Source organism: Crotalus tigris, unplaced genomic scaffold (genome assembly GCF_016545835.1).
Source record: "Crotalus tigris isolate CLP2741 ecotype Arizona unplaced genomic scaffold, ASM1654583v1 scf7180000020588.15403103151:6194809, whole genome shotgun sequence".
NCBI lineage: Eukaryota > Metazoa > Chordata > Lepidosauria > Squamata > Viperidae > Crotalus > Crotalus tigris.
Window position 1 is genome coordinate 4,779,760 of NW_024098092.1, and position 22,792 is coordinate 4,802,551.

The 22,792-nt window shown below is 49.1% G+C and overlaps 1 protein-coding gene and 1 long non-coding RNA gene across 3 annotated transcripts in view; one reads left to right on the forward strand and one right to left on the reverse strand.

Moving 5' to 3' along the window:
• Positions 1-1,640: 1,640 nt before the first annotated feature.
• Positions 1,641-7,057, reverse strand: LOC120319185. 2 transcript variants are annotated; one of them, XR_005559700.1, is made up of 3 exons: positions 6,999-7,057; positions 2,398-2,755; positions 1,641-1,905 (listed from the first exon to the last, which is right to left on the reverse strand). It is a non-coding gene; the product is annotated as an uncharacterized LOC120319185 (long non-coding RNA). The 2 variants fall into 2 exon arrangements; XR_005559699.1 differs by lacking the exon at positions 6,999-7,057 and adding an exon at positions 5,351-5,638.
• Positions 7,058-16,911: 9,854 nt separating this feature from the next.
• Positions 16,912-22,792, forward strand: part of EPHA8 (EPH receptor A8) — a 51,990-nt gene continuing 46,109 nt past the window's right edge. Inside the window, exon 1 of the mRNA XM_039367655.1 lies at positions 16,912-17,444. The gene's annotated coding sequence lies outside the window, so the exon portion shown is untranslated. The remainder of the gene's footprint in view (positions 17,445-22,792) is intronic.

The following is a 22,792-nucleotide window of genomic DNA, read 5'->3' on the forward strand; positions in this document are numbered from 1 at the left end:
TAGCGCCATAATAATTAAGAAACTGGGTTTGAAAATCGGTGAGTAATGGCAGAGGAGGCAGGCGTGGTTCCAGAGCCTCTGGAATTAGCGGGTGCCACCTAAGCCGGGCAGAGCCGAAAGCCGAGCGAGACTGGAACCGCAGACAGGCCTTGGCCTGTTCCGGCTCTTCCTCTCCTCCGGGATTTGCCCTCACCGCGACTCCCTGCGCTTTTGAGAGGGTTTCCATCGGCAGCGGGCAGGAGAGCCTGCGCTGCGTCTGATCCCCAAAGTCTCCCCGGCCTCGCCCTGAAAGGAGAGTTGTGGCTTGGCTGCATTGTGTGCCTTTGTGATAGTTGCTGAGAAGGCTTCTCTTTTCTCTTTCTTCTCTTCTCTTCTCTCCTCTCCTCTCTTGTCTCCTCTCCTTTCCTCTCCTCTCCTTTCCTTTCCTTTCCTATCCTTTCCTTTCCTTTCCTATCCTTTCCTTTCCTTTCCCTTTCTTTCCCTCTTCGCCTTTTCCTTTCCTTTCCCTTTCCTTCTCTTTTCCTCCTTCCCTCCCCTTCCCCTCCACAATTAATCAGTGGAAGAGCTTTCCTCCAGAGGTTGTGGGGGCTGCCTCATGTGTCTGGAATGGTATAGTTTTTCCCTCCCCACGCAGGGGGTTGAGCTAGAAGACCTCCCAGGTCCCTTCCAGCTCTCGTTATTCTGTCTTCTCTTTGCCTCCTTCGTGCCCCCCCCCCAACCTTCCACCCAGCCTCTCTAAGCTATTCTGGGACCCTTGTCTAACTGCAGTTTGTTGATGAAACACAATCAACAGCCGAGGCGCACGCAGCCACCCAAACCGAGACCGAAGCCGCGTTTTGCAAAGCCCTTCTTCCCCACCCCCACCCCCCCACCCCCGATTTTGCAGAGGTGTGGTGCAGGCGTTGCGTGTGGCTGTGTTTTCGGACGCGAGTAATTGGTTTATTCCTGAGGTAACTGTATAAATAGCAAAGGGGAAACGCTTCCTGTTCCAAAGCAAATAGTGGACTGCCAGCCGGTTGGCTTCTGGCCACCGAAACGGCAAAAGGACACCGTGCATCAGTGTGCAGCAATGCGCAGCCGGCCTCCTCCATGCGCGCTCTCCGGCTGGCTGAAATACCTTCGCCCTCTCCCTGCAAACCCTCTGCTCCAATCATGGCCCATCCTTCCTTCGCAAAAAAACACCGGGCACCCTTGTCCTCGCCACGTGGACGGGCAGCGCCCCGGCGTGGCTTTGGCAAACGGCGACGGGTTCTTTGAACGTCACAGGTGGCTCGAACCGGCCTGCAAAATAGAGAGGCCTCCAAAAGAAGAAGGTGAAGGAAGAAGAAACACACACACACACACACACACACACACAGCAAATAACGTACCTCCTCTAAAGCAGATTTAGTCTACCTTGGCAGCCTGAAGATGGGTGGACTTCAGCGCCCAGGAAGAAATGTTTTGAATCTATCTCGATGGATGTTTGCTCCGGATTGTTGTTGTTGTTTTTTTAATTATTATTATTATTTGTGATTTCAGCCTAGCCTACACAATTTTTTTTTCTGTAAGCATTTTTTCTCTCTCTTAACACAACACACTTTTATTTAGTCTTTTCAAGAACGCAAACATCCTTGTACTGACTTCCCCCTCCCCCCCCCGCAATATCAGTTTTTAACATTATCCACGTCGCAAGATTGTACATAAGAAAACTTCCTGCAATGCAGGATGGTTTACATCGAGTGCAGGCAAAATATTGTCTTTACAGAGGGCGAAATGCTTATATTCCTCTTTTTTTCCCCCCACGTTTTCTCTCCTTTTTCTTCGCCTCGTCTCCTCAGCTCCAGCTTAGCAGAGAGAATTTCCCGAGGACATTTCTGAATTGGAAGATGGTTTTTATCTGCTCGCGTTGTATTTTGTACTCTGCTGAAGTAGTAAAAAAAAAAAAGTACAAGTAAAATGAACAGGTTTTTTAAAAAACAGGCAAAAGTTTTGTGCTGGGATTGATATCCTTCCCAGAGATGGTAAAAGTGCGATAGATAGATAGATAGATAGATAGATAGATAGATAGATAGATAGATAGATAGATAGATAGATAGACAGACAGACAGATGATAGATAGATAGATAGATAGATAGATAGATAGATAGATAGATAGAGATATATCTTGATTTTTATTCTGCGGGAAGTGCCTAGAGTCATGTCAATTGCTAGTTAGTCAATTGCATGCTGGTTAATTGTGCATTAGTCAATTGCATGCTGGTGAATTGCATGCTAGTTAATTGCATGTTGGTCTGTCATTTGCAACTTGGTCAATTTCATCTTTAACTCAGCCTGGAGTTTCTGGCTAGACTTAGTCATGGCGGTTTGTGCTGAGGGCCGGCCCCCATTCCCACGTTAGAGTCCACACTGACGTACCAGACTCCTTCCCTGAGAAGGGAGCTGGACTAGATGACCTCTGAAGTCTTCTCCATTCTACAATGCTCCTTCTTTGTTCTTTATTCTGACTTTGCTTGTCTGCACGTTCAGTTACGGGAAAGAGAGTCAAGGACCGGATTCACAACACGTCAGCCCTCGTTGGTTTAACCAGGCGTCCCCGTAGCATTCCCTCCTCCGTGAACCCTGGTTTGCAAACCCATCATAGCTGGGGGCTCCCCCACAAAACACGGTCTTTCCAGAAATGTGTGAATGTAGCCTTCTATTTTCCATCCAGGTTCAAGCCGCTTGCTCCGTCCCGGGGCAGAAAAATGAAGCGCCTGCTGTCATTTTTGCCTCTCTGCAGGGAAAATAAGGGAAAAAGACCAACACAAACACATTTGTGCCGAAAACAAGCGAGCTTTCGCACAGACGCAGGCTCCCCGCCGCTGGCTGTTGATGTCAAACAAATTGCAAACACAAACACATTTTGCTAATTCGGATCCCGCTCTCCCCTGTGGATTGGGCCACGGGCCACGTTCAGATTCCTGCCTGCAGGCTGAAAATTCATCCAATTGGTGGGACTAGAAGACCTCCAAGGTCCCTTCCAGCTCTCTTCTGCTTGAATTAGCTATTTGGTAGCATTGCCCTATGGCGATGCAGCTAGTCTCCCCCCCCCCTTTAAACCAAGCAACCCAGATTCAGTTCCAGTTGTGTCTTTCCAACACAATTTGGAACCCGGGGCCTGGGACCCCAGAGGGGAAGCACCGGGTGTCCCCTCCCTCCCTCCGGGCCGTCCCGTCTCCCCAGCCTCCCGGTCGGATTAATCTGGATCCCTTCTCACAACTGCAGGGGTGAAACAGGAACTAGGAGCTTCCCAGACACAAACATCTATTTTGGTCGCGCTGCGTAAAACCGTCCCCGCTGGAAAAATTTTTGACACGCGCCGATCCCTTTTGTATCGGCTCCCCAGCCCCAAACCCTAATTACGGCCCTGCTTGTAATCAAGACCCCCGTCCGTCCATTAATAAAAGAATAATTATGGAGGGGGATTAAGCAGGTTTATCGGAAACAGGTGGCGGGCAGCATGTGTGTCTGCTCCGCCGGGCAGCCCGAGCCGGGCCCGAGTTCCCTCCGTGCCTGGCCCGAGGGCTAATCTGCCGGATGGACGGGCGGGCGACGGGTCCTGCCCTTTGCTGCCCACCCCCCGCCCCGTCTAAGCCGTGCCCTTCCTTCGCTGGCGTGACTTTGTAGGAGTGCAACTGCAGTAAGCAACCCTCTTTCCTTTTTCTGCAAGAGAGCGCAAAAAAACCCCCAAACCCACAATCCCCCATGCGGGAGGCTCACGCCATTCCCTTTTGCGACCGTCTGAGAAACCGCGTCAACGCAGTCCCGCAACAACCCCGCGTGACTAGCTTAACAACGGCAGCGATTCACTTAAACGGGGTGGCAAGTAAGGTCGTAAAAAGGGGGCAAAGCTCACAACCGTCTCGCTTAGCAACGGAGACTTTGCAGATAAGGAGAAGGGCAAACATTCGTGACTCGCTGAACAACCAAAAGAAATTTTGGGCACGGCGGCCGTCGTAAGTTGAGGACTTTGCTTGTTTTATGCGGACCGGTTGCTGGCGTGCCGCGGCCCGGTCCCGCTTCCATGGACCAGGTGGTTGGGGACCCCTGCTCTACCCCCCTCCACTAGCTCGAGTAAAACGCGTTCCCACAACCGGTTGATTTGGGGGGGGAGGAGGAACGTCTCGTTTCCGTTTTGCACATCCGCCCAGTTGCACAATCCGAGATTGTCCGGCGAGTTAGCGGTCTCCTGGTTTGATGCCAGCTCCGGAAACGGGTGAATGCCGTCCCGGTGTGCCAAGCAGGGTCAGGAAAGCCGCGTTGGGTTACCGCACCAATAGTGTAACTCTATCTACCTGGAATGTCGTCTTTCCAGCTTTCGAGCTGCATTCGGGACTCTTGCACGGGATTTTATATCCCGAGCGGGCCAGGGAGGGGAAAAAAAAAAAAAAAAGAGCAGAAGGATGCTATACCTGAGCAAGCCCCGCCCCTTCGCTTTCTGACTCCGCCCACTGACGCCGGGGACCCTGCGAGTCAGCTAGCGAGCGTCTGAATGTTGATCACGTGGCCCTGAGGTCGTTAAGTGTGAAAAACGGTCATAAGCCCTCCCTTATTTTTTCCTCCAGCGCCGTTGTAACTCGGAACAGTCACTGAATGAATTTTATTTATTTGTAAATAAAATTCCCCTTGACTTTGAAGGAGCCAGCGTCTCAACAGATGCACTGGCTTTTAAAAACTATTTTGATTTATACACCAATCTGGCAGCATCTGCCTGTCCCGGACAAACAGGAATAAATAAATATATATATATTTCCTCCCTTTTTTGGTGCTCATCTGCCTTAAAACGACCCCTTCCTTTCTCTCTCTCTCTCTCTTTTTTTCCCTAAAAACCTTTCTCTCCTCCTAAAGAAAAGAGAGTGCAAAAGTTAATTGCCCAAGCCATTCATTTTCATTTAAGGCCCAATGTTTGTTAACGGTCTGTTCTTGTTCATCAAAATAGCTTCGGCGATTGAGCCCTGCGATAATTGGGTTTTTTTTTTTAATAAAAAAAAACGCACACACAAACAAAACACGGCTTCTTTCAGACATAACTTTTCTCCTGCCCTGGCGATAACGCCGATTAAGAAAAGAAAGAAGGAAAAAAAAGCTTTTGATGCCCCCCCAGAAGGAAATTCAGCCCTTTTTTAAAAAAAATTTGCAGACAAAACTAAATGTGCAGCCCCCACTTTTCTCCCTTTCGAACCGTTTGCATCCTCCCACAACTGCGCCTTGATCTCCCTGCCAAAAGAAGCAACACACACAGCTGGATGTCAGCAAGCAGCCTTGGGTTGCGATGAGTCAAATGTTGTTGCGGAGAAAGGCAGAAAGGCGGCGAGGTCGTGATGCTCACCGGGGTGTGGAAACAGCCCTCGCCCCACGGCTGGGAGCCAGGTGGGGCAGAGCTGGAGAGAAGCGTGGCATCCCAGGGCGGGGAGGAAGGGACCCGGGAGGTCCTCTAGTCCAGCCCCCTGCCCAAGCCAGGAGCCCTGAGAGCATCCCAGTCGAATGGCTGTCGAGGCTTCTCTTGGAAACCTCCGGCGATGGAGAACTCACAACTCCGGGAGGCCAGGCGTTTTTTCACGGGATCGATCCTTCTTACAGCCAGGAAATTGGCTCTTGTTCCATCCACTGCTTCTTGTGCTGCCCTTAGGTGCTTTGGAGGGAGGGAGGGAGGGAGGGAGGAAGGAAGGAAGGAAGGAAGGAAGGAAGGAAGGAAGGAAGGAAGGAAGGAAGGAAGGAAGGAAGGAAGGAAAAAAGGAAGGAAGGAAGGGGATGGAAGAAGAAAAGGAAGAGAAGGAAGGAGGGAAGGAAGGAGAAAGAAGGAAGGAAAGAAAGGAAGGGAGGGAGGGAGGGAGAGGGAGGAAGAAAGGAAGGAAGAGGATGGAAGAAGAAGGAAGAGAAGGAAGGAGAAAGAAAGAAAGAAAGAAAGAAAGAAAGAAAGAAAGAAAGAGGAAGGGAGGGAGAGGGAGGAAGGAAGGAAGGAAGGAAGAGGATGGAAGAAGAAGAAGGAAGGAAGGGGGAGATAGAGAGGGAGGGAGGACGGAAGGAAGAGGATGGAAGAAGAAAAGGAAAAGAAGGAAGGAAGGAAAGATGCTGGATCCCACTGGATCCTTCTTCCTTCCGATTATGGGATGTCCTGCCTCCTCAACCGGAGACGCCACCCCGTCTCTGCCTTGCCCCGAAGGGCGGCCAGGATGATGGGCTCACCCAGGCCCTTCCCTCCAGCCCTCCTCTCTCCCTCCCTCCCTCCCTCCCTCTCTCCCTGTCTTCAAAGGGGCCTCCCAGCCTTTCTCTTGGCCCCAGCAGGGGACACTTTCTCCCCGCCGGCCGAGTCCCGTCTTCCGGAATGCGAAGGCCAAGGAGAGCTTTTCAAGTTCAGCCAAAAATCACAGTCGGCGGAGGTCAGCCGGGCCGACCCCGGCTTGGAGGAGAAGAAAAAATACGGCGGGGCCCGGGTCCCTCCCTCTGGGGGCCGATGCCTTGGAGGGAGCATCAAAGCGCCGGACGGGGGGGGGGACCGAGGCCAGCCCCGTCCCTCCCCTCCCCTCCTTTCCTCCTTCCTTCTTCTCTCCTCTCCTCAAAGTTGACTCCACAGCTGTCTTGCTTTGCAAACCTTGTGGCTGTAAGTCGAGAGTTGCCTTACGCACCTCTGAAAACTCAAGTGTTTTTTTTTTTTTTTTAATGGCGTAACGTCTTCTGGCTTGGCCGGGGGGGGGGGGTCAGACTGGAGGACCTCCGGGGTCCCTTCCCGCCCTTTATCTCTGTTTCTAACTCCACCTTTCCTTTTTTTTTTTTTTTTTGCATCTTTGCAAGAAGATGACTTTTGTGCGCAATGTTGTTTTTCCAGGGCCCAAATTCAAGATTTGGGTATCCCGGATCCCTTTCCTCCGGCCGTGCCCCATCCTTCAGAAGCCAGCCGGGATTATCTCGGCGGGCTCTCCACACACACACACACACACACACACACACACACACACACACACCCCTGTCCGCCTTACCTGTTCCAGGTAAGTCCCTTTCTCGGCCCCGCTTTCTCCCCACACCCTGGGCCTCACCCTTTGTATTCCCAGGCCTCCCTTGCCGGGACTTGCTCAGGTGAATGCCGCAAAAACGCTTCAGGGAACATTCCTGGCCACAAATATTTGGGTAATGTAGCTGCCGAGGGAGAACGGGGAGGTGTGTGTTGTGTGTGTGTGTGTGTGTGTGTGTGTGTGTGGGAAATCTCCCTGACTCAGGCGCTACAGGTAGGTTAATATGCTAAGGAATGCTGCTATGGGGGCGATCCGGCCGAGGGGGGCATGCCTGGAAGCATCTGAAGAGCGTTGAAGGCCCCCCCAAGGGACACCCCCATCCTTGACGATGGAAAAGCAAGGGGCTCCTTCGGTGTTTCTCCAGCTTCGCCCCCTGAAAATGGGTCTTCTGCCTTGAGCAGCAGGCGGTTAGACTAGAAGACCTCCAAGGACCCTTCCAGCTCCCGGGATGGGTGAACTTCAACCCCCAGAATCCTTGCTGGCTGAGGAAGTCTGGGCGTTGAAGTCCACACACACACACACACACACACACCCCATCTTCAAAGGGACAAAAGCTTGAGAACCCTGTTGCAGACCTTCAACCACGGATGGTCCCATCTCCGTTGACCGGTGGCTGACCCTCCTCCGATGCTGCCATCTTGCACCCCCCCCCGCCCGCATCCTATCATGGGTCCAGACCCCACCCCAAGGCCTTCTCGGATGCCAAACTATAGCCTCAGGGGAGGTCTTCAAGCCCAGAAGGACCATCTCAAGTTGAGGTTCCTCAAGGGCCAACCACCCTTGGCCACCCGGTGCCCACCTTCCCAAGGTGTCAGCCAGGTAGCTGAGGAGTCTGACAGATCCTTAAGCTGCCGGATGGATAACCGGCCCTGGTTGAAATGCCAGGAAGCGGGGGCATTTAGAAACACAGGCGCTCATTCACCGGTGCCGTAACCGGAGAAGCAGCCCCGAGGCCGGTTGGGATTAGCAAAAGTCATTAGCCCCCCCCACCCCCGCCGTCTTGCTCAGCTCCCAGAAGGATTGAGGGGCAAGGTCTTCTGTCCGAGGGGGATGGGGTGGGTGGGGGGCAGCCAGGAGCAAGATGAAATGTCCTGAACTCTGCTGGCTGGTCAAGTCCCCCCCCCCGCCCGCCAAGAGGATGGCAAAAGGTCTGGCTGGATTCTGGCCCCCAGTTGAAGGAGGAGGGTTTTTTTAGGGGGGGGGGCTTGTTTTGTTTTGTTTTGTTTTTTCAAATTTATCTTGGATCTTCTTCAGCCCAGCGGTGTTTTCAGATTCTGTGCATTGGGACCTTGTCCTTCCTTCCTTCCTTCCTTCCTTCCTTCCTTCCTTCCTTCCTTCCTTCCTTCCTTCCTTCCTTCCTTCCTTCTTTCTCCTCCCTCCCTCCTTCCCTTCCCTTCTCTCTTTTTCCTTCCTTCTTTCTTTCTTTCTTTCTCCTCCCTCCCTCCTTCCCCTCCCTTCTCTCTTTTTCTTTCTTTCTTTCTTTCTTTCTTTCTTTCTTTCTTTCTTTCTTTCTTTCTTTCTTTCTTTCTCCTCCCTCCCTCCTTCCCTTCCCTTCTCTCTTTTTCCTTCCTTCCTTCCTTCCTTCCTTCCTTCCTTCCTTCCTTCCTTCCTTCCTACCTTCCTTCCTTCCTTCCTTCCTTCCTTCCTTCCTTCCTTCCTTCCTTCCTTCCTTCCTTCCTTCCTTCCTGTGGCCATGGTTGAGCAACCCTGCTGTAGATAAGCCCCATCTGAGTTCCAGAAGCGTTCCAGAGGCGCATCTCCCCATTCACGGATCCAGCCCTTCCCGGAGATTAATTAATTCGGTATAATTAAACCGGAGGGGAGAGTAGGAACAGCAACAGGTGCCCAGAGCGCCCGGGATCCGAGTGCAGTTTTGGGGAGCAGAATCCAGATTCGAGGCTGGGTCTGCTCAGAGGAGGGGGGCGGATCCATGCTCGACTGCCTTTCCCCCTGGACGACAGGTGACCGCCGGGTCATTCCAGCCCCAGAGGGAGACGCCTCCTCCTCCTCCTCGAAAGAGGAGCGTGCCGGAGAAATCCGAAGCTGGAATACCGCTCGTAGCCCAGGCCATACCAAGGAGAGATTCCTTCCGGAGAAAAAGCAGTGAAAAATTCTTGCAGGGTTCTGCCAGCTGGGTGGGGAAGGATGCCCGGGGGGGGGGGGAGAACAGGAGGGGGTCAAAACCCCAGAGAGCCACCCAGATGGGTCTCTAGCACCAGTTTAGGGAACCAGGAGCCAAAAAAAAAAAATAAACAAAATTGTCCATAGAGTCCTTGAATTATGACAGTTCATTTAGCGGCCGCTTGAAGTTTCAGGGGCACGGAAAAAAGTGACTTATTTAGGATTGTTTTTCACATGACCATGTCAGCATCCCTTTGATTGATCTATCTATCTATCTATCTATCTATCTATCTATCTATCTATCTATCTATCTATCTTCCTTCCTTCCTTCCTTCCCTTCTCTCTCTCCTTCCTTCCTTCCTTCCTTCCTTCCTTCGATCCCGTGATCACTTGGCCACAGACTCATAGTTATGATGGTTAGTGTCCTCCACATTCCCTTCCAACTCTTGTTATACTGGGAAAAGAAATAGCATCTTTTCAGGAATCTGGATTTATTTTTTCTTAAATAAAAAAGATTCCAAGTCAGCCGGCTCGTGTGAACACAAGTCCTCTTTTAAACCAATCCGTCTGGGCTGGGATATCTTCGTTTCTTGCCCAACCATCCTTTTGTCAAGGGCCGCAGCTTACAGTTCATCGTTACAGCTCCTGTGTCGCATTTCCTTCCTGTTTCTCCCCTTAATCTCTCCCACCAACCCGAATTAACGGGCATATCGATACTCAACAGTTAATACTCGTATCTGATCAAAGAGATTTGCAGTCTGGGACAGCTTCTGCCCTACAGACTGTGCTAATTCTCCCAAGGAGAATGTCTCATTCTCATTATTATTTAAGATTTAATCTTCAGTTTGATTCATAGCCTGGGACTGGTAAAAGTATAACAGTTGTTTCACCTCCTCCTCTTCCTCTTCCTCCTCCTGGTTTCATCAAGAGGATGTTAAGATGTCTCAAGCAGAGCTGCGCCATTGAGTGCCACAGGCTTAAGGGCTTAGCTGGATACGGAGAGGCTGGTGGAAATTCAATCCCTGAGGGATTCTGATATCAGGTGTACCAGATCTGAAGCACCCCCAGCCTCATGTGCGGAGGGGAAGCGCGTTATCTGATGGAGATTCGGACTGGGGATCAAAATGCAGTTTGGGAAGAGCAGATTTGTAGAGAGGCCAGGCTGTATTTACTTGCAAAGAAGCTTAGATCTCTCTCTCTCTCTCAAGATAGATAGATAGATAGATGAAAGAAAGAAAGAAAGAAAGAAAGAAAGAAAGAAAGAAAGGGAGAGACAGAGAGAGACACACAGAGAGAGCCAGAGAAGGTAGGTAGATAGATAGATAGATAGATAGATAGATAGATAGATAGATAGATAGATAGATAGATAGATAGATGAAAGAAAGAAAGAGAGAGAGAGACAGAGAGAAACACACAGAGAGAGCCAGAGTAGATAGATAGATAGATAGATAGATAGATAGATAGATAGATAGATAGATAGATAGATAGATGAGATAGAGATACACACAGAGAGAGATAGATACCAGTAGATAGATAGATATATTCATAGATATATTTGAACAGGTAATCTTAAAAGTTGCCCAGGTTGAGAAATATTGCTCCTTAATCTGTTTGGTCCCTTTTTGGCCCTCTCTCTTCAATGAAAGAGTCCCTACCCAAATGGTTCAACTCCCCCCGGATACACCTCTAATTTCCTCCTGGGGGTGGTCATTACCCCCACTTTAAAAGCCATCAACTCGGGGTTATATGAACCCCCTTTTCCCAGATGAGGAAAACATGATCCGTTTCGGAGAACAGATTCCGCGGCTGCGATCAGAGACTGCATAGGCCGGAAGGGACCTCCGAGGTCATCTAGCCCACCCCCCTGCTGCTCCAGGCAGGAGGGACCTTATACAATACCCGGTCAAACCCAGTCTATTTTTGCCAACCTCCGGCGACTGCTGGGCACAGCGCCCAGTTGTCTCCGCGGAACGCCTCTTTGCGTGCTGTTTATGTATCGAGGGCGACGGAACTACAAAGTCCATGTGGCGTGGCCTTCGGGGATCTCACTCGGCTACTCACACCGCCCCTTCCCGCAGACGCCCTACCCCCAAAGCAGCCCCTCCCTTGGGCTCAAAAACAAGCTAGTGTCCCTCTCCCTGTTTTGGGCACACACCCCCTCCCCTCCGTCTGCTGTCCGGGCAGCCCTTGGCGAGTCCATCAATCAGGCTGCAATCAACAGTCCCCAGCCGGCCAGCGGTCAGTTTTCCAGGCTGGAGCAGCTGGTGGGATTCAACGGCTCGATCACCCTCGTTCCCTGCTTGCTGCCACTGTAAGAGAAGACCCTCTCCGGACACCTGATCCCCTCCCCTGACGGAGGGGGGACACGCTGGAAAGTCAGCCAGGCCCGCTAGGTGCCCGCCAAGTTGGGGGCTCAGGTTACGATGGCTGGACTTTGCAGATGGGGGGGACGAAAATAGCTCTCCAGCCGCCCCTCCTGCAGCCTGTTGAAATTGGGGCATGGACGCTTCCCGCTCCTCCCCTCCTCCCAAATCCTATCTAGCAGGACCAGGATTTGTCCGGCTTACAGAAGTGCAGAGTTGGAAGGGACCTCGGTGGTCTTCTAGTCTGACCCCCTGCTCAAGCAGGACATCTTCTATCATTTCAGATCAATGATTTTTTCTTACAAACCTTCAGTGATGGGGAAGGGAAGGGAAGGGAAGGGAAGGGAAGGAAGGAAGGAAGGAAGGAAGGAAGGAAGGAAGGAAGGAAGGAAGGAAGGAAGGAAGGAAGGAAGGAAGGAAGGAAAATAACAGAATAAGTAGTAGAATAACAGGATAACAAAAGTTGGAAGGGATCTCGGAGATCTTCTAGTCCAACCCCCTGCTTAAGCAGCAGATCTTGTACCATTATGGATATATGGCTGTCCAGTTTCTTCTTAAAAATATATTTTCAAGAAGGAGGAGGAGGAGGAGGAGGAGGAGGAGGAGGAGGAGAAGAAGAAGAAGAAGAAGAAGAAGAAGAAGAAGAAGAAGAAGAAGAAGAAGAAGAAGAAGAAGAAGAAGAAGAAGAATGTCGCAAGAAACATGCAAAGGAAGCATCATTGTGAGACGAAAATCCTTGCAAAAATTAAGGGGAAGGTAAGAACGATGCCTCCAGTTGCAACTCAATGGAAGAAGAAGAAAAAAAAGGCCCCAATTTTTAACAGCACAAAACAGGGCCGAAGAAGAAGCATCTCTCTCCAAAACCAGGATCTCCCCCTCAAGTGGGCCAGGCAAACCGAGCGGGAAGGATGAGAAAGAGTCGGCATGGAAAAAGGGCAGATTGCAAAGGAGCATCATAACACGGAAGGACCGGCTACACCACCCCAAACTCCACCATATAGTTGGAGATTGTTTTTTTTTTTCCCACCAGGTTCCTTCTTTGCCCAGTTCTTCTCCCCCCCCCCCCAAGGTGCCCAAGATTTACAAAAGGGTGGAGACCCTTGGAGTGCCAATTCAGCCCCTGCCTAAGACTTTTTTTGGTTGTTGTTGTTATGCTTGGGATAAAGCAGGAGGAGACCGTTTCTCCGCTTATCGGAGGCGGCCGGGAGACAGGGCTAGCTGGAAAGGCAAGGCCTGCAGGATGGCGACGCTTTAATCACGCCGGATGTCAGGACGGGCTGGGAAGATGGGTGTGCTGGGCAGGAGAGATCCCAGGGCTGCTCCGATCGGCTCCGGAGGGTGTGGTGGGCGAGGACGTCGCCCGGGCGTTGTGAGAAAGCCATGGGAGGGGATTGCCAAGCGGGCAGACGTCATCCCAACTTGGGGGGGGGGGAAACCACACCACGGCACCTTTGGACCGAAAGTTCAAGAAACTCGGAAAAGGGCTTGCAAAAAGCTCAACCTTGTGGAGTAGAGCAAAGCTGGTTGGAAAGGGGCTTGCAAAAAGCTCAACCTTTTGGAGTGGACAAAGCTGGTTGGAAAGGGGCTTGCAAAAAGCTCAACCTTTTGGAGTGGAGCAAAGCTGGTTGGAAAGGGGCTTGCAAAAAGCTCAACCTTTTGGAGTGGAGCAAAGCTGGTTTGAAAGGGGCTTGCAAAAAGCTCAACCTTTTGGAGTGGAGCAAAGCTGGTTTGAAAGGAGTTTGCAAAAAGCTCAACCTTTTGGAGTGGAGCAAAGCTGGTTGGAAAGGAGCTTGCAAAGCTCAACGTTTGGCGTGGAACAAACCCAGTTTGATTCCATGTCTTTCTGATTCCATTATGGTTTCTCGGCGTGATTCCCGGGGTTTTGCTGGGGTTTCCAGCCCAGGTCTGGAGTGTCTCTTCTCTTTTGCTTCCCGGCCTCGGCTCTTTGCTAATCAGCTCCAATGATAACGCAGGCTTCCTGAACGGGAAGGCCCGTGTTTTGTTTTGTTTTTTAAAAAATTATTATTCTTTTAATCATCATTTCATCATCTGTGAAAAGAGATTTGGGAGAAAATAGAACCGCGGGCAGCTTTTCCAGGCGAAAGGCTGCTCAGCTCAGCCTCCACAAAGTTCTGGGTCTTCTCCCTCGTTCCCCCCCCCGCTGGCTTGGAAGAGCGAGTCGGAAAAGGGTGAGGGGGTCCGAGTGGATCCAGTGGGTTCAACTTGGAGGCTTCCCTCCTTCCTGCTCTGAACCCTTGGCCTCTGTCCAGCCCTTTTGGCAGGGGGTGAACGGATCCCTTTGCCCTGTCAATCACGGCCCGGGACAGGTGTGGTCCTGCGAAACCGGCTCTCCCAGGCCGACCCCCCCAGGGTTTGTTTGCGGGCCGGTTGCCCGGTTGCAGCCCTCTTCCCTGGGCTCTTCTCTGCTCTTCCCTTCCGCCCTGCCCCTCCCTGCCATGTGAGTCACTGGCGTGACAGGCCGAGTGCCGGGGCACGGACTGGCAAGGGGGTAGCGGGGGGGGGGGGAAGGGTCCTTGCTCATGCACAGATGCAAAGCCAGGCAAGGTTTTCCCCCCCCACACACACACAGAGGCACACGTGAGCAGTCATTGAAGAAGAGAAGAGCACAGTTGGAAGAAGGAACCTTGGAGGTCTCCCCTGCTCAAGTAGGAGACCCTAGACCAGAGGGGGGGGGCTGTCTTCAAACCTGGCCCTGTTATGACTTGTGGACTTCCAACGTGTGCACGCTGGCTGAGGCCTTCTGGGTGTTGAAGTCCACAAGTCATAAAAGGGCCAAGTTTGAAGACCCCCCTGCCCTAGACCATTTCCATCCATCAGTCAATGAGAATAGAGCTGGGAGGGACCTCGGAGGTCATCTAGTCCAGCCCCCTGCTCAAGCAGGAGACCCTGGACTAATGGCTGCCTAGTGTCTTCTTGAAAAGCCTCCAGGGATGAAAGCAAATAAATTCTTCTCCACAATCGCTTTCCTTCAGATCCCAGCAGAATCTAATTTTGGGTGAATTGCCTATATTTATATATATATAAAATCCTAACTTGCTGGAACTTCAAGAAGGAGGGAGAACCCTCTGCACAGCTGGATGGGAGAGATCTCTATCTCACAGGCCGGAGGAGAAAAAAAAACACGAGGAGCCCAATTTATAGCTTTGCCGTCTTTTGATCTCGCTTCTCCGGTCTCGTAAGCAGCCCAGGAGGCTGCCTTTCAGAGCTTGTTAAATTTCCGGGCTGTTTCCCCGATTCTCCTGGCTGGAAGTGCCTCCCCGTTTCAAGCAGGTCCTTTGAAGCAAGTCAAGCATTCCGGGCCTCCCATCGTACCTTGTCCTCCCAGGAGATCCCGTCCCTTGGGATGGTGGGACTCAGGAGGAACCCTTCAAAGGAAGAGGGGTCCGCCCCCCTCCCCAAGCCTCCCCCCCCCAGGCATCCAGACAGGCTTTGCACTGTTAACAAACAACAACAGAATAACAGGATTGGAAGGGACCTTGGAGGTCTTCTAGTCCAACCCCCTGCTCAAAGAGGAGATCCTATGCCCTTTCAATCAGTCAATCAATCAATCAGAATAGAGCTGGAAGGGACCTTGGAGGTCTTCTAGTCCAATTCCCTGCTCCAGCAGGAAGCCCTAGACCATTTCAATCAATCAATGTGTCCTTAAAAACCTCCAGTGATGCATCACTCACAATTTCTGGTGGCCGGCTGTTCCACTGGTTCATTGTTCTCTCCTTGACATCTTTTTTTAAACAGCTTATATTTCAGTTGTATTTATAAAGGTCATCTCATTAAGTCAGTGTGTGTCCTGTTTTCAAGATTCTTGTGTGTGTGTGTGTGTATCTATGTTGCTAAGTGAGACACGTATTAAGTGGATTTCGCCCCATTTTACGACTTTCCTTGCCACATTTGTTAACTTGACATTTAGTCGAGGACTAACTGAAATACGTTGAATCGAGATAAGAAAAAAAGAAATTTTCTGCCCAGAAATGCCCATTTTATGGAAGGAAACGACAAGGTCTCTGCTCTGATTTTCCACAGGCTGCAAGAAGGAAGATGGGGAAGGGGGATGCGAATCCCACCCACCCATCCCACTAAACACGGCAACATCCCTGATTTATTGGGCTGACATAGAGGCTCTAAATAGAGTATTAAGTGCAATAAATGTAGATCGGTTTCCTAAATATTCCGTGATTTATGCCTTTAGGGTCCCGTCCCAGTGACAGAGTTTATATATCTTTGCTGTAGAGCTGTGGTGGGATTATAACGGTTACTCCACGGACAGGAGAAACAACACACCAGGCAGACAAATCAGTTGTGTGACAGGATCGGAGGGGGTGCAGGCTTCTTAAAAACTTTTTTCCTTCCTTCCTTCCTTCCTTCCTTCCTTCCTTCCTTCCTTCCTTCCTTCCTTCCTTCCTTCCTTCCTTCCTTCCTTCCTTCCTTCCTTCCAAAAATCACTTCTCAGAAAATCTTATCAAACTTCAAGGACTGGTCCCTTCCTTCCACACTGTTGTGTATGTATATATATATATGTTTGTATATGTGTGTGTTTGTGTGTCGCGTGTGTGTATGCGTGTATATGTGAGAAAATTGGGGGAGTGTAAAAGAACCGGCTTTATTCTCTTCTATTAAAAAAAGAAAGAAAGCAATAAATTGGAGGGGAAAAAACTCAACAACATTCTTAACAGGTGTTTCTATCTGAAAAAGGAGCCTCCATATTTTACATTTTTTAACATTAGATTTTTGCCTCGGGGCACAAAAATTCCACCGCAGTTTAAATGAACCGAAGCTGCTTGGCCCTACTTAGGGAGTGTTTAAAACAGGACAATTTCTTTTTTTTTTCTCCTACATTTCTTGCACTTAATACTCTATTCTAGTCTATATTCTATATATTCTCTATTCTATATATTCTCTATTCTATTCTGAATTCTATTCTATTCTATTCTGAATTCTATTCAATTCTGTTCTGTTCTGTTATTCTATTCTATTCTGTTCTATATTCTATTCTATTATGTATTCTATTCTATTCTGAATTCTATTCTATTCTATTCTGAATTCTATTCTGTTCTGTTCTGTTCTTCTCTTCTGTTCTATTCTGTTCTGTTATTCTATTCTGTTCTATTCTACTATTCTATTCTATATTCTCTTCTATTATGTATTCTATTCTGTTATTCTATTCTATTCTGAATTCTATTCTATTCTATTCTATTCTGAATTCTATTCTATTCTGTTCTGTTCTATTCTATTTTCTCTACAGAGCAACTTTCTCGACTCTTGCTTTTCTATCATAGATGGGAACAGGAGGAGTCTGAATGATCACGCTGGCTGGGGAATTCTGGGCATTGTAGTCCACCCAGCTTCAAATGGCCACGATTGAGAAACCTCCAAACTCAAATGGCTTCCCCCCCCCACTCCCCATTGGAAACACTTTGAAGCAAGGGCCCTTCTAAGCATCTCCGTAGCTAGAAAAGCTTCTTGGGCCATTTCTAGATGTTTGCGGATGGTGCTCCGGACGAAATCCAACCGAAATTAACAGAATATAAATTAGTCATTGCAACGGAGCATGATTTTTTTTTTCCTTTTTTCTTTTTCAGCTTTGTGTTTTGTGAGTTCACTCCCTCGGAATGCAACCGCAGAATAAACAACCGTGAAGAATTCTGAAGCACAGCAACAACCTATGAATAACCGGTCTCGCATCGGAAGGAATTTTAACCCCGAACTGGCTCAATCGATGTTGTTTTTATTTCTGACGAGGAGGCCAGAAACAACTAAAAAAGTTACTGTTTTTTTTTTTTCCAAAATCCAAAGCAGCTCCTTGTAGTGCAGGATTTTTTTCTCTTTCTGAACGCGACTCTTCGATTTTGGAGCACAGGCCGTCCTCGGCTCACGAGCACAGTTGGGAGAAGAATTTCCATGGCTAAGCAAGGTGAGCCGTGCCTGATTTTACCCTGGTCACGAATTTTACCCTGGTCACTAAGTGGATCACTGCAGCTGTCCAAAGGGTCATGTGCTCATTCAGCAAATCCAAGTTGTTACGGTTGTTAAGCCAGTCACACGGTTGTTAAGTGAATCTGGCTTCCCCCATTGACTTTGGTCGCAAAAGAAGATCGCCTTTTTTTCAGATCTAGGGTTACGGTAAGGGGGTGCCCCAAAATGCAGTGATACCCCTCCCCAAAGGAGGGGAGGCTGTGATTAAAATGGGCAGAACCCCATGATAACCATAGAGAACTACTTTTTAAATTTATATGATAGATAGATAGATAGATAGATAGATAGATAGATAGATAGATAGATAGATAGATAGATAGATAGATAGATTTTAACATCGTGTAAAGACCCCCCCGTGGGAAGTGACGGGAAGGATCCCCATCCTGATTTAGCGGAAGACCACACAGGGTCCAGAGAGACCGGGTGGACCCGCGAATGGCTGTTCGTTGGCCGACTTTTCCATTCTCAAGCCAGCTTTGCCGGGAAGTTACAACAATTCCTGGCTGGTTTAAATTAGCTGAGATGGCTTTCCCGGACATCTTGGTTAAATTAGCACCCATCTCTACAGCTTGCTTTTTTTTTTTTAAATCATGTTCTGGTTTTTATCTCCAGGCCCGCTAACTTGTTCCGAACTTGAGCAAGAGAGCCAGGGTTTCTCAAACTCGGCCACTTTACGATGGGTAGACTGCTCCTGCTTAAGGAGGCACCAGTCCTGATCTACAATCTTGATCAATCTATCTCCCAGGGTGTAGGGTGTTTCTTATGCTCTCCCCCCCCCCCCACTTCAATCTCTTATCACTGAATAGTAGCACATTCTTGGCTAATTATCTCCTGAGATCGTTGGGGGGAAAAAGCCACGATTACGGACCTCCCAGCTGGCTGTAGTTAATTGCATTTTCGTTTTATTTCATCTTTATTTAATTGGAATTCTGTTAAATGTTGGGAAAACAGGAGAAATCATTTACCTTTCTCCCTTTTCTAGGCTGCCTGCTGTTTTAGCGGTTAGCCATTTTTACACCTCGGCCTACCGGATTTTAAAAACATCTTAATAATAATCAATAATTATAATTAAATAATAATAATAATAACAACTGCAACACATGGGTGGGGGGCTTCAAGGGGTGTTTTCAGCCCTAAACTGCTCTAATTTAGACTTTTAATTTGGATTCCTGCCCTGAGCAGCTGCTTGGACTAAATGATCTCAAGTGGACCCTCCCAACTCTGTCATCCGCTTTTAAACCGGTTTTTCGCTTCTTTCCCCTTAACTGACCTGGGCTGGAACCCCTAAAAGTTGTGTAACCGAGACTTGCACCCTCTGCATTTTGAATTCTTGATTAGTTTAGAGCAAGGTGGGTGTTTTCACCAGAATTTAAGTTTCTGAGCAACTTTTTTTTATTGTAAAATTCAGTGGTGTTGTGCTGCCCCCTGGTGGTGACAAGAGTGTACTGACTTTGCCTCTGCATTCTGCTTTCTCCAAGTTACAAATTGGATTCATTTTGTATAGTTGTTGTTGTTGTTGTTATTATTATCCTATTTTTCCTTTCCCATTCCCTCTCTTTCTCCTTCCTTTCCTTTCCTCCCCTTCCTTTTTCCTCCCTTTCCTTCCCTTCCCTTCCTTCTTCCTTTCCTTTCCTTTCCTTTCCTTTCCTTTTTTCTCCTTCCCTTCCCTTCCCTTCCCTTCCCTTCCCTTCTTTCTTCTCTCTTCTCCTCCCATTCTTCCAACCCCTCTCCTCTCCTCCCTGCAAGACTTTTTTGTGTTTCTGCTTTTGCAATTCTACCCTACACGATCTCTTAGTGGTCTCCCATCCCCCCGAACCATTTTAACCCTGGCTAGCTCTCACCCACTGGCTTGCATTTCGTGAACTTGCCCCTACGTGCAGCACAAACAATTCCTGCCTCTCCCCTAAGAATAGCTGCCAACCCACGAAACAAGAATGGGAGGAGAGTGTGACCTCCATTTCCCCCCCCCCAATCTGATCTGCACAGATAAAATTCTTCGTCAAGCCAGCTTTAAGCCATCATCATCGCCCCCTCCTCCATCTCCACCTACAAATAAAACGCCCCATTTATGATAGGATATTTCACCCTTCCGCTGCTGTGGCCCTGCATGTCCGTTCCTCCCCCTCCCCTCAAGCTTTGTGGGTTGCGTCATTTGCGAGAGGGATCACACACACACACACACACACACACACACACACACACAAAAGCTTGCCAAGCTTTTTGACCTCTCTGCCTGCAAAAGCGATTTGCAAGGTTTTGTCGGCTGGGGGCGCCAAAGACTATGCGTTTTCCCTTCCAGTTTTCTCTCTCTCTCTCTCTCTCTCTCTCTCTCTCTCTCTCTCTCTCTCTTTCTGATTCTGTGTTTTTAAGAGGAGGTTCTCTCTCAGAACTCTGGGTAGGCTTGGAGAGAGTGCTTGGAGGAGGAGAGTATTCGCCCTTTGCATAGTTCAGAGAAGAAGTGCAATTTATGGGTAATAATCCTACCTTGTTTGTAAATTACATTGACAGAATCTTGCAAGTTTGAAGCGATGTCTCTCCTTTACTCCTTCTTCCCTCCTTCCATTCTTTCTCCTTCACCTCTCCTTCCTTTCCTTCTCTTCCTTCTCCTCCTCCTTCTCTCCTTCCTTTCCTTCTCCTTCTTCTCTCCTTCTCTCCTTCCTTTCCTTCTCCTCCATTTGTATAAACCATGATTTATGGCTTAGCATGTTGGGAGCGCACACCAGCCATCTGGCTTATTCAAGAAAGTAATGGTTTAGACAAATCATGGTTTACCTGAATGGACGGACCTAGCCGTAGTTTCCAATCCTTGCATCCTTTAATTTCCTTCCTTCCTTCCTTCCTTCCTTCCTTCCTTCCTTCCTTCCTTCCTTCCTTCCTTCCTTCCTTCCTTCCTTCCTTCCTTCCTTCCCAGTAATGCAGTTTTTCTCTCTGCATTCTCTCTCTCTACCTGGCTCAACGCCATCTAGACCCACAATTCGGATTACCGGGGGGGGGGCTTATCTCTGCTTTCATCCACAGCAATTACTTTATCTCTCTATGCAAGTGTATCAGAATATAATCAATTAATTGACTCCGGCCTGGGCCGCCGTATCAATTTCTGCTGGCTTTTGCTGACAGACTGCCTAGTAATTAAGCAATTAAGAGCCTCGTTCCTGGGATTGTCATCTACCTTCCCCAACACTAGTTATTAACAGAGTGAAACCTTCTTTATAATGGGAAAAGTTATGTGATTAATTCTACGGGGGAGAGGGGAATCTTTTTAATAAGTTTCCAGATGCTAGATATTTTTTACAGACCGCTGTCGGTGAGCCGGAAAACCCATTCCTTGTTGACAGAATTAATCCCCTGTTTTCATCCTGGCCAGAAAAACACACTTTGGGTTAGATTGATTGCGACGTGTCTCGAAATGTCTTCCTTTTGAAACACGATTCGTGTGTTCCCCTTTCCATTAGCACCTAGGATGGCAAATACTCCATAATCCTCAGCCGTTCTGGGATTTGGGGTCAAATCGAACGAAGCCGGCAGGACGACAACTTTGTGAGGTGGGCTGGTGATTGGCCCAAAGGCACTCAGCCAACTTTCATGGCTAGAACTCACCGTATCCTGGTGATTGGTCCAGGAGCCCTTGGAGAAGATACTCAGATGTTGTGAGGTGTCTACACCTACAAAGATCCCAGTTGGGCAAGCCACAGTCTTCCCTGTGACCAAAGTTGGACTTTGAAGGAGCAGAGGAGGACGAACGTGGATACCTTTGAACTTGGTAGATGGAACAGAGCCTGCAGAAGACCACGGACAGCCAAGAAAGCCTAAATCATTGAATAAGTCAACGTAAACCTCTCACTCAAGTCACACAAGACTGGGGTTCAAAGGATCCTACTTTGGACCCCTGAAGATCTGGAGAAGGTTCTGAGGTTAGGAAAGGTGGAAGGAACGAGAAGAAGAGGACCACCACCGAAGGTGGAAGAACCATCAGAAGGTCTGAAAGACCAGCTTTTAGGGATAGACCATCCAATTTATGTGATGATGAAAAGCCGGCATGGACTTTGTGGCACGTAAACAATCAGTCCAAATAACCAGAAGAAGGTGGAGGTGACCCACTTGGCCACCTCTCCTCCTGGAGACAATCCGTCTGTGTCATTGCCAAACGTCGAAAAGAACGCAAAAAACGGGCAGAGAAATACTTCAAGGGGGCCACCGTGGCGAGGCCAGCCTTTGTTCCCCTGGCCGTCAGAGCCATCTCAGGGTGAGATCTAAGCCGACATCAAGCCAGCTTCGGATTCAGGGGACGCAACCCTGCTTTGCAATTCTCTTTAAACCATGAAAGAGAACGCCCTGGGTTGAGGTTAGGTGGGCCAAGGACAGGCGTGCTGATTGATGAGAAAGGAAATAATAATAATAAAAAAAGAATTCACTTTCCACTTTTTTCTGGCTGGGGGGGGGGGAAGAGAGACCCTCTTTAGCTGCCTCCCCCCCCACTGCAGAGCAAGGACACAGAAAAGCTTTAAAAGAAGGGGAAGCAAATCTCGAGGGTGGCTTGATAAACGTCTGCTGGATAAATGGAAGCCAATTTCAAAGGAGGAGAGGAAGAAGACACAGACATACAAAAATACACCTCCCTCAGCCCCTTGGGGACAAAATTCCTTTCTCTCTCCCTTCCTTCCTTCCTTCCTTCCTTCCTTCCTTCCTTCCTTCCTTCCTTCCTTCCTTCCTTCCTTCCTTCCTCCCTCCCTCCCTCCCTCCCTCCCTCCCATCTTTCTAGAATATCTTTTTTTCCTTCCTCTCTTTCTCCCTCCCTCCCTTTCTATCTAGAATATTTTACTTCCTTCCTTCTTCCCTCCCTTCCTCCCTCCGTCCCACGCTTTCTATCTAGAATATTTTTTTTCCTTCCTTCCATCCATCCATCCATCCATCCATCCATCCATCCTTCCCTGCTTGAGCAAGGGGCTGGACTAGAAGACCTCCAAGGTCCCTTCATCTCTATTCTGATTGATTGATTGAAAGGAGACAGAGTCTCCTGCTTCAGCTGGGGTTGGACTAGAAGACCTCCAAGGTCCCTTCCATTGATCGATTGATTTAAATGGTCTAGGGCCTCCTGCTTGAGCAAGGGGCTAGACTAGAAGACCTCCAAGGTCCCTCTGATTGATTGGTTGAAATGCTCTAGGGTCTCCTGCTTCAGCTGGGGGTTGGACTGCTTAAGAGGGTACCAGCCATGGCAAGAAAGATCGTAAAAAAAAAAAAAACGGGGCAAAATTCACTTTTCACTTAGCAACACAAAAATCCGGGGCT